Here is a 16,691-nt window from a genome sequence, read left to right on the forward strand (position 1 = left end):
AGTATTATTTCACCATTTTTTCACCACTGTTTCAAGAACGGGAGCCCTTTTCAACCGTTAGCGGAAGAATCCTTCTTTGGAGATGAGATATTTTTCTGGGGTGGCAAGTGCAGGGCCTCTGTCAGTCCTGGGTTTGTTGGACTAGCGCCAGACATGAGAAGTGCGCCTTTGTGGGACAGGTGAATAGTGCGGATCCTGTTTCAGTCTAAAGACTGAAACAGGATCCGCACTTTTCACCGTTCCTTTCAGAATCATTTGATTCATCAGCTAGGAATGGCGATTGCTTCTCCAGACCAATCGAAGGCTAGGCCAAAGTAACTCGATCTTTCCAAGAGGTGTGTGGCCCAACTTTTGAAAGAACCGCTAAGTGGAGAACTATTTGGTATTTTTCCGAAGCACTTTTCACCGTAATTGTCCTAAGGTTGGTCTCTGCATCCTTAAGCATACCAGAGTTTTCACAGACGAAACAGGCTGAGGCCCATTAATCTTGGCATTTCCAATAGTTGGTCCTAGAGACTACCAAGAAAGTGTTCCTTTAAGTATTATTCCGTTGTGGTTTCAGCATTATTTTCAGAACCCGAGCAGGGTTCTCGCATTAGCATAAGAATCCTGCCTGGTAGTTGAGATTTCTGGGTGGGGTGTAGGTGCGGGGCTTCTGTCAGCCCTGCCTTTGATTTGTTTACCTCCAGAGTTGAAAAGTGCATATTTACGTGAGATGGGAAAAGTGTGGATCGTGCTTCAGATTTCATCCAGACACTTTGAAATGACCAGTGTGTTGGTAATTATTTGCCATTTCCATGGCGTTTGGCCCCGTAATAGTCATGAGGTCGGTCTCTGCATCCTGAAGCCTATGATGCTTTTTGCAGAGAAACCTCTGCTGAGGCCCAGGTAACTTGCTATTTCCCATAGCTGGCACAGGAGCCTTGGAAGATAGGATTCTTTTCAGTATTATTTCACCATTTTTTCACCACTGTTTCAAGAACGGGAGCCCTTTTAAACCGTTAGCGGAAGAATCCTTCTTTGGAGATGAGATATTTTTCTGGGGTGGCAAGTGCAGGGCCTCTGTCAGTCCTGGGTTTGTTGGACTAGCGCCAGACATGAGAAGTGGGCCTTTGTGGGACAGGTGAATAGTGCAGATCCTGTTTCAGTCTAAAGACTGAAACAGGATCCGCACTTTTCACCGTTCCTTTCAGAATCATTTGATTCATCAGCTAGGAATGCCGTTTGCTTCTCCAGACCAATGGAAGGCTAGGCCAAAGTAACTCGATCTTTCCAAGAGGTGTGTGGCCCAACTTTTGAAAGAACCGCTAAGTGGAGAACTATTTGGTATTTTTCCGAAGCACTTTTCACCGTAATTGTCCTAAGGTTGGTGTCTGCATCCTTAAGCATACCAGAGTTTTCACAGACGAAACAGGCTGAGGCCCATTAATCTTGGCATTTCCAATAGTTGGTCCTAGAGACTACCAAGAAAGTGTTCTTTTAAGTATTATTCTGTTGTGGTTTCAGCATTATTTTCAGTACCCGAGCAGGGTTCTCGCATTAGCATAAGAATCCTGCCTGGTAGTTGAGATTTCATGGTGGGGTGTAAGTGCGCGGCTTCTGTCAGCCCTGCCTTTGATTTGTTTACCTCCACATTTGGAAAGTGCATAGTTGCGTGAGATGGGAAAAGTGTGTATCGTGCTTCAGATTTCATCCTTACACTTTGAAATGACCAGTGTGTTGGTAATTATTTGCCATTTCCATGGCGTTTGGCCCCGTAATAGTCATGAGGTCGGTCTCTGCATCCTGAAGCCTATGATGCTTTTTGCAGAGAAACCTCTGCTGAGGCCCAGGTAACTTGCTATTTCCCATAGCTGGCACAGGAGCCTTGGAAGATACGATTGTTTTCAGTATTATTTCACCAATTTTTCACCACTGTTTGAAGAACGGGAGCACTTTTCAACTGGTAGCGGAAGAATCCTTCTTTCGAGATGAGATATTTTTCTGGGGTGGCAAGTGCAGGGCCTCTGTCAGTCCTGGGTTTGTTGGACTAGCGCCAGACATGAGAAGTGCGCCTTTGTTTGACAGGGGAATAGTGCGGATGCTGTTTCAGTCTAAAGACTGAAACAGGATCCGCACTTTTCACCGTTCCTTTCAGAATCATTTGATTCATCAGCTAGGAATGGCGATTGCTTCTCCAGACCAATCGAAGGCTAGGCCAAAGTAACTCGATCTTTCCAAGAGGTGTGTGGCCCAACTTTTGAAAGAACCGCTAAGTGGAGAACTATCTGGTTTTTTTCCGAAGCACTTTTCACCGTAATTGTCCTAAGGTTGGTCTCTGCATCCTTAAGCATACCAGTGTCTTCACAGACGAAACTGGCTGAGGCCCAGTAATCTTGGCATTTCCAATAGTTGGTCCTAGAGACTACCAAGAAAGTGTTCTTTTAAGTATTATTCTATTGTGGTTTCAGCATTATTTTCAGAACCCGAGCAGGGTTCTCGCATTAGCATAAGAATCCTGCCTGGTAGTTGAGATTTCTGGGTGGGGTGTAGGTGCGGGGCTTCTGTCAGCCCTGCCTTTGATTTGTTTACCTCCAGAGTTGGAAAGTGCATAGTTGCCTGAGATGGGAAAAGTGTGGATCGTGCTTCAGATTTCATCCAGACACTTTGAAATGACCAGTGTGTTGGTAATTATTTGCCATTTCCATGGCGTTTGGCCCCGTAATAGTCATGAGGTCGGTCTCTGCATCCTGAAGCCTATGATGCTTTTTGCAGAGAAACCTCTGCTGAGGCCCAGGTAACTTGCTATTTCCCATAGCTGGCACAGGAGCCTTGGAAGATAGGATTGTTTTCAGTATTATTTCACCATTTTTTCACCACTGTTTCAAGAACGGGAGCCCTTTTCAACCGTTAGCGGAAGAATCCTTCTTTGGAGATGAGATATTTTTCTGGGGTGGCAAGTGCAGGGCCTCTGTCAGTCCTGGGTTTGTTGGACTAGCGCCAGACATGAGAAGTGCGCCTTTGTGGGACAGGTGAATAGTGCGGATCCTGTCTCAGTCTAAAGACTGAAACAGGATCCGCACTTTTCACCGTTCCTTTCAGAATCATTTGATTCATCAGCTAGGAATGCCGTTTGCTTCTCCAGACCAATGGAAGGCTAGGCCAAAGTAACTCGATCTTTCCAAGAGGTGTGTGGCCCAACTTTTGAAAGAACCGCTAAGTGGAGAACTATTTGGTATTTTTCCGAAGCACTTTTCACCGTAATTGTCCTAAGGTTGGTGTCTGCATCCTTAAGCATACCAGAGTTTTCACAGACGAAACAGGCTGAGGCCCATTAATCTTGGCATTTCCAATAGTTGGTCCTAGAGACTACCAAGAAAGTGTTCTTTTAAGTATTATTCTGTTGTGGTTTCAGCATTATTTTCAGTACCCGAGCAGGGTTCTCGCATTAGCATAAGAATCCTGCCTGGTAGTTGAGATTTCATGGTGGGGTGTAAGTGCGCGGCTTCTGTCAGCCCTGCCTTTGATTTGTTTACCTCCACAGTTGGAAAGTGCATAGTTGCGTGAGATGGGAAAAGTGTGTATCGTGCTTCAGATTTCATCCTGACACTTTGAAATGACCAGTGTGTTGGTAATTATTTGCCATTTCCATGGGGTTTGGCCCCGTAATAGTCATGAGGTCGGTCTCTGCATCCTGAAGCCTATGATGCTTTTTGCAGAGAAACCTCTGCTGAGGCCCAGGTAACTTGCTATTTCCCATAGCTGGCACAGGAGCCTTGGAAGATAGGATTGTTTTCAGTATTATTTCACCAATTTTTCACCACTGTTTGAAGAACGGGAGCCCTTTTCAACTGGTAGCGGAAGAATCCTTCTTTCGAGATGAGATATTTTTCTGGGGTGGCAAGTGCAGGGCCTCTGTCAGTCCTGGGTTTGTTGGACTAGCGCCAGACATGAGAAGTGCGCCTTTGTTTGACAGGGGAATAGTGCGGATGCTGTTTCAGTCTAAAGACTGAAACAGGATCCGCACTTTTCACCGTTCCTTTCAGAATCATTTGATTCATCAGCTAGGAATGGCGATTGCTTCTCCAGACCAATCGAAGGCTAGGCCAAAGTAACTCGATCTTTCCAAGAGGTGTGTGGCCCAACTTTTGAAAGAACCGCTAAGTGGAGAACTATTTGGTTTTTTTCCGAAGCACTTTTCACCGTAATTGTCCTAAGGTTGGTCTCTGCATCCTTAAGCATACCAGAGTTTTCACAGACGAAACAGGCTGAGGCCCATTAATCTTGGCATTTCCAATAGTTGGTCCTAGAGACTACCAAGAAAGTGTTCTTTTAAGTATTATTCTATTGTGGTTTCAGCATTATTTTCAGAACCCGAGCAGGGTTCTCGCATTAGCATAAGAATCCTGCCTGGTAGTTGAGATTTCTGGGTGGGGTGTAGGTGCGGGGCTTCTGTCAGCCCTGCCTTTGATTTGTTTACCTCCAGAGTTGGAAAGTGCATAGTTGCCTGAGATGGGAAAAGTGTGGATCGTGCTTCAGATTTCATCCTGACACTTTGAAATGACCAGTGTGTTGGTAATTATTTGCCATTTCCATGGCGTTTGGCACCGTAATAGTCATGAGGTCGGTCTCTGCATCCTGAAGCCTATGATGCTTTTTGCAGAGAAACCTCTGCTGAGGCCCAGGTAACTTGCTATTTCCCATAGCTGGCACAGGAGCCTTGGAAGATAGGATTGTTTTCAGTATTATTTCACCATTTTTTCACCACTGTTTGAAGAACGGGAGCCCTTTTCAACCGTTAGCGGAAGAATCCTTCTTTGGAGATGAGATATTATTCTGGGGTGGCAAGTGCAGGGACTCTGTCGGTCCTGGGTTTGTAGGACTAGCGCCAGACATGAGAAGTGCGCCTTTGTGGGACAGGTGAATAGTGCGGATCCTGTTTCAGTCTAAAGACTGAAACAGGATCCGCACTTTTCACCGTTCCTTTCAGAATCATTTGATTCATCAGCTAGGAATGGCGATTGCTTCTCCAGACCAATCGAAGGCTAGGCCAAAGTAACTCGATCTTTCCAAGAGGTGTGTGGCCCAACTTTTGAAAGAACCGCTAAGTGGAGAACTATTTGGTATTTTTCCGAAGCACTTTTCACCGTAATTGTCCTAAGGTTGGTCTCTGCATCCTAAAGCATACCAGAGTTTTCACAGACGAAACAGGCTGAGGCCCATTAATCTTGGCATTTCCAATAGTTGGTCCTAGAGACTACCAAGAAAGTGTTCTTTTAAGTATTATTCTGTTGTGGTTTCAGCATTATTTTCAGTACCCGAGCAGGGTTCTCGCATTAGCATAAGAATCCTGCCTGGTAGTTGAGATTTCATGGTGGGGTGTAAGTGCGCAGCTTCTGTCAGCCCTGCCTTTGATTTGTTTACCTCCACAGTTGGAAAGTGCATAGTTGCGTGAGATGGGAAAAGTGTGTATCGTGCTTCAGATTTCATCCTGACACTTTGAAATGACCAGTGTGTTGGTAATTATTTGCCATTTCCATGGCATTTGGCCCCGTAATAGTCATGAGGTCGGTCTCTGCATCCTGAAGCCTATGATGCTTTTTGCAGAGAAACCTCTGCTGAGGCCCAGGTAACTTGCTATTTCCCATAGCTGGCACAGGAGCCTTGGAAGATAGGATTGTTTTCAGTATTATTTCACCAATTTTTCACCACTGTTTGAAGAACGGGAGCCCTTTTCAACTGGTAGCGGAAGAATCCTTCTTTCGAGATGAGATATTTTTCTGGGGTGGCAAGTGCAGGGCCTCTGTCAGTCCTGGGTTTGTTGGACTAGCGCCAGACATGAGAAGTGCGCCTTTGTGGGACAGGTGAATAGTGCGGATCCTGTTTCAGTCTAAAGACTGAAACAGGATCCGCACTTTTCACCGTTCCTTTCAGAATCATTTGATTCATCAGCTAGGAATGGCGATTGCTTCTCCAGACCAATCGAAGGCTAGGCCAAAGTAACTCGATCTTTCCAAGAGGTGTGTGGCCCAACTTTTGAAAGAACCGCTAAGTGGAGAACTACCTGGTTTTTTTCCGAAGCACTTTTCACCGTAATTGTCCTAAGGTTGGTCTCTGCATCCTTAAGCATACCAGAGTTTTCACAGACGAAACAGGCTGAGGCCCATTAATCTTGGCATTTCCAATAGTTGGTCCTAGAGACTACCAAGAAAGTGTTCTTTTAAGTATTATTCCGTTGTGGTTTCAGCATTATTTTCAGAACCCGAGCAGGGTTCTCGCATTAGCATAAGAATCCTGCCTGGTAGTTGAGATTTCATGGTGGGGTGTAAGTGCGCGGCTTCTGTCAGCCCTGCCTTTGATTTGTTTACCTCCACAGTTGGAAAGTGCATAGTTGCGTGAGATGGGAAAAGTGTGGATCGTGCGTCAGATTTCATCCAGACACTTTGAAATGACCAGTGTGTTGGTAATTATTTGCCATTTCCATGGCGTTTGGCACCGTAATACTCATGAGGTCGGTCTCTGCATCCTGAAGCCTATGATGCTTTTTGCAGAGAAACCTCTGCTGAGGCCCAGGTAACTTGCTATTTCCCATAGCTGGCACAGGAGCCTTGGAAGATAGGATTGTTTTCAATATTATTTCACCATTTTTTCACCACTGTTTCAAGAACGGGAGACCTTTTCAACCGTTAGCGGAAGAATCCTTCTTTGGAGATGAGATATTTTTCTGGGGTGGCAAGTGCAGGGCCTCTGTCAGTCCAGGGTTTGTTGGACTAGCGCCAGACATGAGAAGTGCGCCTTTGTGGGACAGGTGAATAGTGCGGATCCTGTTTCAGTCTAAAGACTGAAACAGGATCCGCACTTTTCACCGTTCCTTTCAGAATCATTTGATTCATCAGCTAGGAATGGCGATTGCTTCTCCAGACCAATCGAAGGCTAGGCCAAAGTAACTCGATCTTTCCAAGAGGTGTGTGGCCCAACTTTTGAAAGAACCGCTAAGTGGAGAACTATTTGGTATTTTTCCGAAGCACTTTTCACCGTAATTGTCATAAGGTTGGTCTCTGCATCCTTAAGCATACCAGAGTTTTCACAGACGAAACAGGCTGAGGCCCAGTAATCTTGGCATTTCCAATAGTTGGTCCTAGAGACTACCAAGAAAGTGTTTTTTTAAGTATTATTCAGTTGTGGTTTCAGCATTATTTTCAGAAACCGCGCAGGGTTCTCGCATTAGCATAAGAATCCTGCCTGGTAGTTGAGATTTCTGGGTGGGGTGTAGGTGTGGGGCTTCTGTCAGCCCTGCCTTTGATTTGTTTACCTCCAGAGTTGGAAAGTGCATATTTGCGTGAGATGGGAAAAGTGTGGATCGTGCTTCAGATTTCATCCAGACACTTTGAAATGACCAGTGTGTTGGTAATTATTTGCCATTTCCATGGCGTTTGGCACCGTAATACTCATGAGGTCGGTCTCTGCATCCTGAAGCCTATGATGCTTTTTGCAGAGAAACCTCTGCTGAGGCCCAGGTAACTTGCTATTTCCCATAGCTGGCACAGGAGCCTTGGAAGATAGGATTGTTTTCAGTATTATTTCACCATTTTTTCACCACTGTTTCAAGAACGGGAGCCCTTTTCAACCGTTAGCGGAAGAATCCTTCTTTGGAGATGAGATATTTTTCTGGGGTGGCAAGTGCAGGGCCTCTGTCAGTCCTGGGTTTGTTGGACTAGCGCCAGACATGAGAAGTGCGCCTTTGTGGGACAGGTGAATAGTGCGGATCCTGTTTCAGTCTAAAGACTGAAACAGGATCCGCACTTTTCACCGTTCCTTTCAGAATCATTTGATTCATTAGCTAGGAATGCCGATTGCTTCTCCAGACCAATCGAAGGCTAGGCCAAAGTAACTCGATCTTTCCAAGAGGTGTGTGGCCCAACTTTTGAAAGAACCGCTAAGTGGAGAACTATTTGGTATTTTTCCGAAGCACTTTTCACCGTAATTGTCATAAGGTTGGTCTCTGCATCCTAAAGCATACCAGAGTTTTCACAGACGAAACAGGCTGAGGCCCAGTAATCTTGGCATTTCCAATAGTTGGTCCTAGAGACTACCAAGAAAGTGTTTTTTTAAGTATTATTCCGTTGTGGTTTCAGCATTATTTTCAGAACCCGCGCAGGGTTCTCGCATTAGCATAAGAATCCTGCCTGGTAGTTGAGATTTCTGGGTGGGGTGTAGGTGCGGGGCTTCTGTCAGCCCTGCCTTTGATTTGTTTACCTCCAGAGTTGGAAAGTGCATATTTGCGTGAGATGGGAAAAGTGTGGATCGTGCTTCAGATTTCATCCAGACACTTTGAAATGACCAGTGTGTTGGTAATTATTTGCCATTTCCATGGCGTTTGGCACCGTAATACTCATGAGGTCGGTCTCTGCATCCTGAAGCCTATGATGCTTTTTGCAGAGAAACCTCTGCTGAGGCCCAGGTAACTTGCTATTTCCCATAGCTGGCACAGGAGCCTTGGAAGATAGGATTGTTTTCAGTATTATTTCACCATTTTTTCACCACTGTTTCAAGAACGGGAGCCCTTTTCAACCGTTAGCGGAAGAATCCTTCTTTGGAGATGAGATATTTTTCTGGGGTGGCAAGTGCAGGGCCTCTGTCAGTCCTGGGTTTGTTGGACTAGCGCCAGACATGAGAAGTGCGCCTTTGTGGGACAGGTGAATAGTGCGGATCCTGTTTCAGTCTAAAGACTGAAACAGGATCCGCACTTTTCACCGTTCCTTTCAGAATCATTTGATTCATTAGCTAGGAATGCCGATTTCTTCTCCAGACCAATCGAAGGCTAGGCCAAAGTAACTCGATCTTTCCAAGAGGTGTGTGGCCCAACTTTTGAAAGAACCGCTAAGTGGAGAACTATTTGGTATTTTTCCGAAGCACTTTTCACCGTAATTGTCATAAGGTTGGTCTCTGCATCCTAAAGCATACCAGAGTTTTCACAGACGAAACAGGCTGAGGCCCAGTAATCTTGGCATTTCCAATAGTTGGTCCTAGAGACTACCAAGAAAGTGTTTTTTTAAGTATTATTCCGTTGTGGTTTCAGCATTATTTTCAGAACCCGCGCAGGGTTCTCGCATTAGCATAAGAATCCTGCCTGGTAGTTGAGATTTCTGGGTGGGGTGTAGGTGCGGGGCTTCTGTCAGCCCTGCCTTTGATTTGTTTACCTCCAGAGTTGGAAAGTGCATATTTGCGTGAGATGGGAAAAGTGTGGATCGTGCTTCAGATTTCATCCAGACACTTTGAAATGACCAGTGTGTTGTTAATTATTTGCCATTTCCATGGCGTTTGGCACCGTAATACTCATGAGGTCGGTCTCTGCATCCTGAAGCCTATGATGCTTTTTGCAGAGAAACCTCTGCTGAGGCCCAGGTAACTTGCTATTTCCCATAGCTGGCACAGGAGCCTTGGAAGATAGGATTGTTTTCAGTATTATTTCACCGTTTTTTCACCACTGTTTCAAGAACGGGAGCCCTTTTCAACCGTTAGCGGAAGAATCCTTCTTTGGAGATGAGATATTTTTCTGGGGTGGCAAGTGCAGGGCCTCTGTCAGTCCTGGGTTTGTTGGACTAGCGCCAGACATGAGAAGTGCGCCTTTGGGGGACAGGTGAATAGTGCGGATCCTGTTTCAGTCTAAAGACTGAAACAGGATCCGCACTTTTCACCGTTCCTTTCAGAATCATTTGATTCATCAGCTAGGAATGGCGATTGCTTCTCCAGACCAATCGAAGGCTAGGCCAAAGTACCTCGATCTTTCCAAGAGGTGTGTGGCCCAACTTTTGAAAGAAACGCTAAGTGGAGAACTATTTGGTATTTTTCCGAAGCACTTTTCACCGTAGTTGTCATAAGGTTGGTCTCTGCATCCTTAAGCATACGGGAGTTTTCACAGACGAAACAGGCTGAGGCCCATCAATCTTGGCATTTCCAGTAGTTGGTCCTAGAGACTACCAAGAAAGTGTTTTTTTAAGTATTATTCTGTTGTGGTTTCAGCATTATTTTCAGAACCCGAGCAGGGTTCTCGCATTAGCATAAGAATCCTGCCTGGTAGTTGAGATTTCTGGATGGGGTGTAGGTGCGGGGCTTCTGTCAGCCCTGCGTTTGATATGTTTACCTCCAGAGTTGGAAAGTGCATATTTGCGTGAGATGGGAAAAGTGTGGATCGTGCTTCAGAATTCATCTTGACACTTTGAAATGACCAGTGTGTTGGTAATTATTTGCCATTTCCATGGCGTTTGGCACCGTAAGAGTCATGAGGTCGGTCTCTGCATCCTGAAGCCTATGATGCTTTTTGCAGAGAAACCTCTGCTGAGGCCCAGGTAACTTGCTATTTCCCATAGCTGGCACAGGAGCCTTGGAAGATAGCATTGTTTGCAGTATTATTTCACCATTTTTTCACCACTGTTTCAAGAACGGGAGCCCTTTTCAACCGTTAGCGGAAGAATCCTTCTTTGGAGATGAGATATTTTTCTGGGGTGGCAAGTGCAGGGCCTCTGTCAGTCCTGGGTTTGTTGGACTAGCGCCAGACATGAGAAGTGCGCCTTTGTGGGACAGGTGAATAGAGCGGATCCTGTTTCAGTCTAAAGACTGAAACAGGATCCGCACTTTTCACCGTTCCTTTCAGAATCATTTGATTCATCAGCCTGGAATGGCGATTGCTTCTCCAGACCAATCGAAGGCTAGGCCAAAGTAACTCGATCTTTCCAAGAGGTGTGTGGCCCAACTTTTGAAAGAACCGCTAAGTGCAGAACTATTTGGTATTTTTCCGAAGCACTTTTCACCGTAATTGTCATAAGGTTGGTCTCTGCATCCTAAAGCATACCAGAGTTTTCACAGACGAAACAGGCTGAGGCCCAGTAATCTTGGCATTTCCAATAGTTGGTCCTAGAGACTACCAAGAAAGTGTTTTTTTAAGTATTATTCCGTTGTGGTTTCAGCATTATTTTCAGAACCCGCGCAGGGTTCTCGCATTAGCATAAGAATCCTGCCTGGTAGTTGAGATTTCTGGGTGGGGTGTAGGTGTGGGGCTTCTGTCAGCCCTGCCTTTGATTTGTTTACCTCCAGAGTTGGAAAGTGCATATTTGCGTGAGATGGGAAAAGTGTGGATCGTGCTTCAGATTTCATCCAGACACTTTGAAATGACCAGTGTGTTGGTAATTATTTGCCATTTCCATGGCGTTTGGCACCGTAAGAGTCATGAGGTCGGTCTCTGCATCCTGAAGCCTATGATGCTTTTTGCAGAGAAACCTCTGCTGAGGCCCAGGTAACTTGCTATTTCCCATAGCTGGCACAGGAGCCTTGGAAGATAGGATTGTTTTCAGTATTATTTCACCATTTTTTCACCACTGTTTCAAGAACGGGAGCCCTTTTCAACCGTTAGCGGAAGAATCCTTCTTTGGAGATGAGATATTTTTCTGGGGTGGCAAGTGCAGGGCCTCTGTCATTCCTGGGTTTGTTGGACTAGCGCCAGACATGAGAAGTGCGCCTTTGTGGGACAGGTGAATAGAGCGGATCCTGTTTCAGTCTAAAGACTGAAACAGGATCCGCACTTTTCACCGTTCCTTTCAGAATCATTTGATTCATCAGCCTGGAATGGCGATTGCTTCTCCAGACCAATCGAAGGCTAGGCCAAAGTAACTCGATCTTTCCAAGAGGTGTGTGGCCCAACTTTTGAAAGAACCGCTAAGTGGAGAACTATTTGGTATTTTTCCGAAGCACTTTTCACCGTAATTGTCATAAGGTTGGTCTCTGCATCCTAAAGCATACCAGAGTTTTCACAGACGAAACAGGCTGAGGCCCAGTAATCTTGGCATTTCCAATAGTTGGTCCTAGAGACTACCAAGAAAGTGTTTTTTTAAGTATTATTCTGTTGTGGTTTCAGCATTATTTTCAGAACCCGCGCAGGGTTCTCGCATTAGCATAAGAATCCTGCCTGGTAGTTCAGATTTCTGGGTGGGGTGTAAGTGCGGGGCTTCTGTCAGCCCTGCCTTTGATTTGTTTACCTCCATAGTTGGAAAGTGCATATTTGCGTGAGATGGGAAAAGTGTGGATCGTGCTTCAGATTTCATCCAGACACTTTGAAATGACCAGTGTGTTGGTAATTATTTGCCATTTCCATGGCGTTTGGCCCCGTAATAGTCATGAGGTCGGTCTCTGCATCCTGAAGCCTATGATGCTTTTTGCAGAGAAACCTCTGCTGAGGCCCAGGTAACTTGCTATTTCCCATAGCTGGCACAGGAGCCTTGGAAGATAGGATTGTTTGCAGTATTATTTCACCATTTTTTCACCACTGTTTCAAGAACGGGAGCCCTTTTCAACCGTTAGCGGAAGAATCCTTCTTTGGAGATGAGATATTTTTCTGGGGTGGCAAGTGCAGGGCCACTGTCAGTCCTGGGTTTGTTGGACTAGCGCCAGACATGAGAAGTGCGCCTTTGGGGGACAGGTGAATAGTGCGGATCCTGTTTCAGTCTAAAGACTGAAACAGGATCCGCACTTTTCACCGTTCCTTTCAGAATCATTTGATTCATCAGCTAGGAATGGCGATTGCTTCTCCAGACCAATCGAAGGCTAGGCCAAAGTACCTCGATCTTTCCAAGAGGTGTGTGGCCCAACTTTTGAAAGAACAGCTAAGTGGAGACCTATTTGGTATTTTTCCGAAGCACTTTTCACCGTAATTGTCATAAGGTTGGTCTCTGCATCCTAAAGCATACCAGAGTTTTCACAGACGAAACAGGCTGAGGCCCAGTAATCTTGGCATTTCCAATAGTTGGTCCTAGAGACTACCAAGAAAGTGTTTTTTTAAGTATTATTCCGTTGTGGTTTCAGCATTATTTTCAGAACCCGCGCAGGGTTCTCGCATTAGCATAAGAATCCTGCCTGGTAGTTAAGATTTCTGGGTGGGGTGTAGGTGCGGGGCTTCTGTCAGCCCTGCCTTTGATTTGTTTACCTCCAGAGTTGGAAAGTGCATATTTGCGTGAGATGGGAAAAGTGTGGATCGTGCTTCAGATTTCATCCAGACACTTTGAAATGACCAGTGTGTTGGTAATTATTTGCCATTTCCATGGCGTTTGGCACCGTAATACTCATGAGGTCGGTCTCTGCATCCTGAAGCCTATGATGCTTTTTGCAGAGAAACCTCTGCTGAGGCCCAGGTAACTTGCTATTTCCCATAGCTGGCACAGGAGCCTTGGAAGATAGGATTGTTTTCAGTATTATTTCACCATTTTTTCACCACTGTTTCAAGAACGGGAGCGCTTTTCAACCGTTAGCGGAAGAATCCTTCTTTGGAGATGAGATATTTTTCTGGGGTGGCAAGTGCAGGGCCTCTGTCAGTCCTGGGTTTGTTGGACTAGCGCCAGACATGAGAAGTGCGCCTTTGTGGGACAGGTGAATAGTGCGGATCCTGTTTCAGTCTAAAGACTGAAACAGGATCCGCACTTTTCACCGTTCCTTTCAGAATCATTTGATTCATCAGCTAGGAATGGCGATTGCTTCTCCAGACCAATCGAAGGCTAGGCCAAAGTACCTCGATCTTTCCAAGAGGTGTGTGGCCCAACTTTTGAAAGAACTGCTAAGTGGAGAACTATTTGGTTTGTTTCCGAAGCACTTTTCACCGTAATTGTCATAAGGTTGGTCTCTGCATCCTTAAGCATACCAGAGTTTTCACAGACGAAACAGGCTGAGGCCCAGTAATCTTGGCATTTCCAATAGTTGGTCCTAGAGACTACCAAGAAAGTGTTCTTTTAAGTATTATTCTGTTGTGGTTTCAGCATTATTTTCAGAACCCGAGCAGGGTTCTCGCATTAGCATAAGAATCCTGCCTGGTAGTTGAGATTTCTGGGTGGGGTGTAAGTGTGGGGCTTCTGTCAGCCCTGCCTTTGATTTGTTTACCTCCAGAGTTGGAAAGTGCATAGTTGCGTGAGATGGGAAAAGTGTGGATCGTGCTTCAGATTTCATCCTGACACTTTGAAATGACCAGTGTGTTGGTAATTATTTGCCATTTCCATGGCATTTGGCACCGTAATAGTGATGAGGTCGGTCTCTGCATCCTGAAGCCTATGATGCTTTTTGCAGAGAAACCTCTGCTGAGGCCCAGGTAACTTGCTATTTCCCATAGCTGGCACAGGAGCCTTGGAAGATAGGATTGTTTTCAGTATTATTTCACCATTTTTTCACCACTGTTTCAAGAACGGGAGCCCTTTTAAACCGTTAGCGGAAGAATCCTTCTTTGGAGATGAGATATTTTTCTGGGGTGGCAAGTGCAGGGCCTCTGTCAGTCCTGGGTTTGTTGGACTAGCGCCAGACATGAGAAGTGCGCCTTTGTGGGACAGGTGAATAGTGCGGATCCTGTTTCAGTCTAAAGACTGAAACAGGATCCGCACTTTTCACCGTTCCTTTCAGAATCATTTGATTCATCAGCTAGGAATGGCGATTGCTTCTCCAGACCAATCGAAGGCTAGGCCAAAGTAACTCGATCTTCCCAAGAGGTGTGTGGCCCAAGTTTTGAAAGAACCGCTAAGTGGAGAACTATTTGGTTTTTTTCCGAAGCACTTTTCACCGTAATTGTCATAAGGTTGGTCTCTCCATCCTTAAGCATACCAGAGTTTTCACAGACGAAACAGGCTGAGGCCCAGTAATCTTGGCATTTCCAATAGTTGGTCCTAGAGACTACCAAGAAAGTGTTTTTTTAAGTATTATTCCGTTGTGGTTTCAGCATTATTTTCAGAACCCGAGCAGGGTTCTCGCATTAGCATAAGAATCCTGCCTGGTAGTTGAGGTTTCTGGGTGGGGTTTAGGTGCAGGGCTTCTGTCAGCCCTGCCTTTGATTTGTTTACCTCCAGAGTTGGAAAGTGCATATTTGCGTGAGATGGGAAAAGTGTGGATCGTGCTTCAGATTTCATCCAGACACTTTGAAATGACCAGTGTGTTGGTAATTATTTGCCATTTCCATGGCGTTTGGCCCCGTAATAGTCAATAGGTCGGTCTCTGCATCCTGAAGCCTATGATGCTTTTTGCAGAGAAACCTCTGCTGAGGCCCAGGTAACTTGCTATTTCCCATAGCCTGCACAGCAGCCTTGGAAGATAGGATTGTTTTCAGTATTATTTCACCATTTTTTCACCACTGTTTGAAGAACGGGAGACCTTTTCAACCGTTAGCGGAAGAATCCTTCTTTGGAGATGAGATATTTTTCTGGGGTGGCAAGTGCAGGGCCTCTGTCAGTCCTGGGTTTGTTGGACTAGCGCCAGACATGAGAAGTGCGCCTTTGTGGGACAGGTGAATAGTGCGGATCCTGTTTCAGTCTAAAGACTGAAACAGGATCCGCACTTTTCACCGTTCCTTTCAGAATCATTTGATTCATTAGCTAGGAATGCCGATTGCTTCTCCAGACCAATCGAAGGCTAGGCCAAAGTAACTCGATCTTTCCAAGAGGTGTGTGGCCCAACTTTTGAAAGAACCGCTAAGTGGAGAACTATTTGGTATTTTTCCAAAGCACTTTTCACCGTAATTGTCCTAAGGTTGGTCTCTGCATCCTTAAGCATACCAGAGTTTTCACAGACGAAACAGGCTGAGGCCCATTAATCTTGGCATTTCCAATAGTTGGTCCTAGAGACTACCAAGAAAGTGTTCTTTTAAGTATTATTCTGTTGTGGTTTCAGCATTATTTTCAGAACCTGAGCAGGGTTCTCGCATTAGCATAAGAATCCTGCCTGGTAGTTGAGATTTCTGGGTGGGGTGTAAGTGTGGGGCTTCTGTCAGCCCTGCCTTTGATTTGTTTACCTCCACAGTTGGAAAGTGCATATTTGCGTGAGATGGGAAAAGTGTGGATCGTGCTTCAGATTTCATCCTGACACTTTGAAATGACCAGTGTGTTGGTAATTATTTGCCATTTCCATGGCGTTTGGCCCCGTAATAGTCATGAGGTCGGTCTCTGCATCCTGAAGCCTATGATGCTTTTTGCAGAGAAACCTCTACTGAGGCCTAGGTAACTTGCTATTTCCCATAGCTGGCACAGGAGCCTTGGAAGATAGGATTGTTTTCAGTATTATTTCACCATTTTTTCACCACTGTTTCAAGAACGGGAGCCCTTTTAAACCGTTAGCGGAAGAATCCTTCTTTGGAGATGAGATATTTTTCTGGGGTGGCAAGTGCAGGGCCTCTGTCAGTCCTGGGTTTGTTGGACTAGCGCCAGACATGAGTTGTGGGCCTTTGTGGGACAGGTGAATAGTGCGGATCCTGTTTCAGTCTAAAGACTGAAACAGGATCCGAACTTTTCACCGTTCCTTTCAGAATCATTTGATTCATCAGCTAGGAATGGCGATTGCTTCTCCAGGCCAATCGAAGGCTAGGCCAAAGTAACTCGATCTTCCCAAGAGGTGTGTGGCCCAACTTTTGAAAGAACCGCTAAGTGGAGAACTATTTGGTTTTTTTCCGAAGCACTTTTCACCGTAATTGTCATAAGGTTGGTCTCTGCATCCTTAAGCATACCAGAGTTTTCACAGACGAAACAGGCTGAGGCCCACCAATCTTGGCATTTCCAATAGTTGGTCCTAGAGACTACCAAGAAAGTGTTCTTTTAAGTATTATTCCGTTGTGGTTTCAGCATTATTTTCAGAACCCGAGCAGGGTTCTCGCATTAGCATAAGAATCCTGCCTGGTAGTTGAGGTTTCTGGGTGGGGTTTA

Source organism: Lemur catta, chromosome 3 (assembly GCF_020740605.2).
Source record: "Lemur catta isolate mLemCat1 chromosome 3, mLemCat1.pri, whole genome shotgun sequence".
Classification (NCBI taxonomy): Eukaryota; Metazoa; Chordata; class Mammalia; order Primates; family Lemuridae; genus Lemur; species Lemur catta.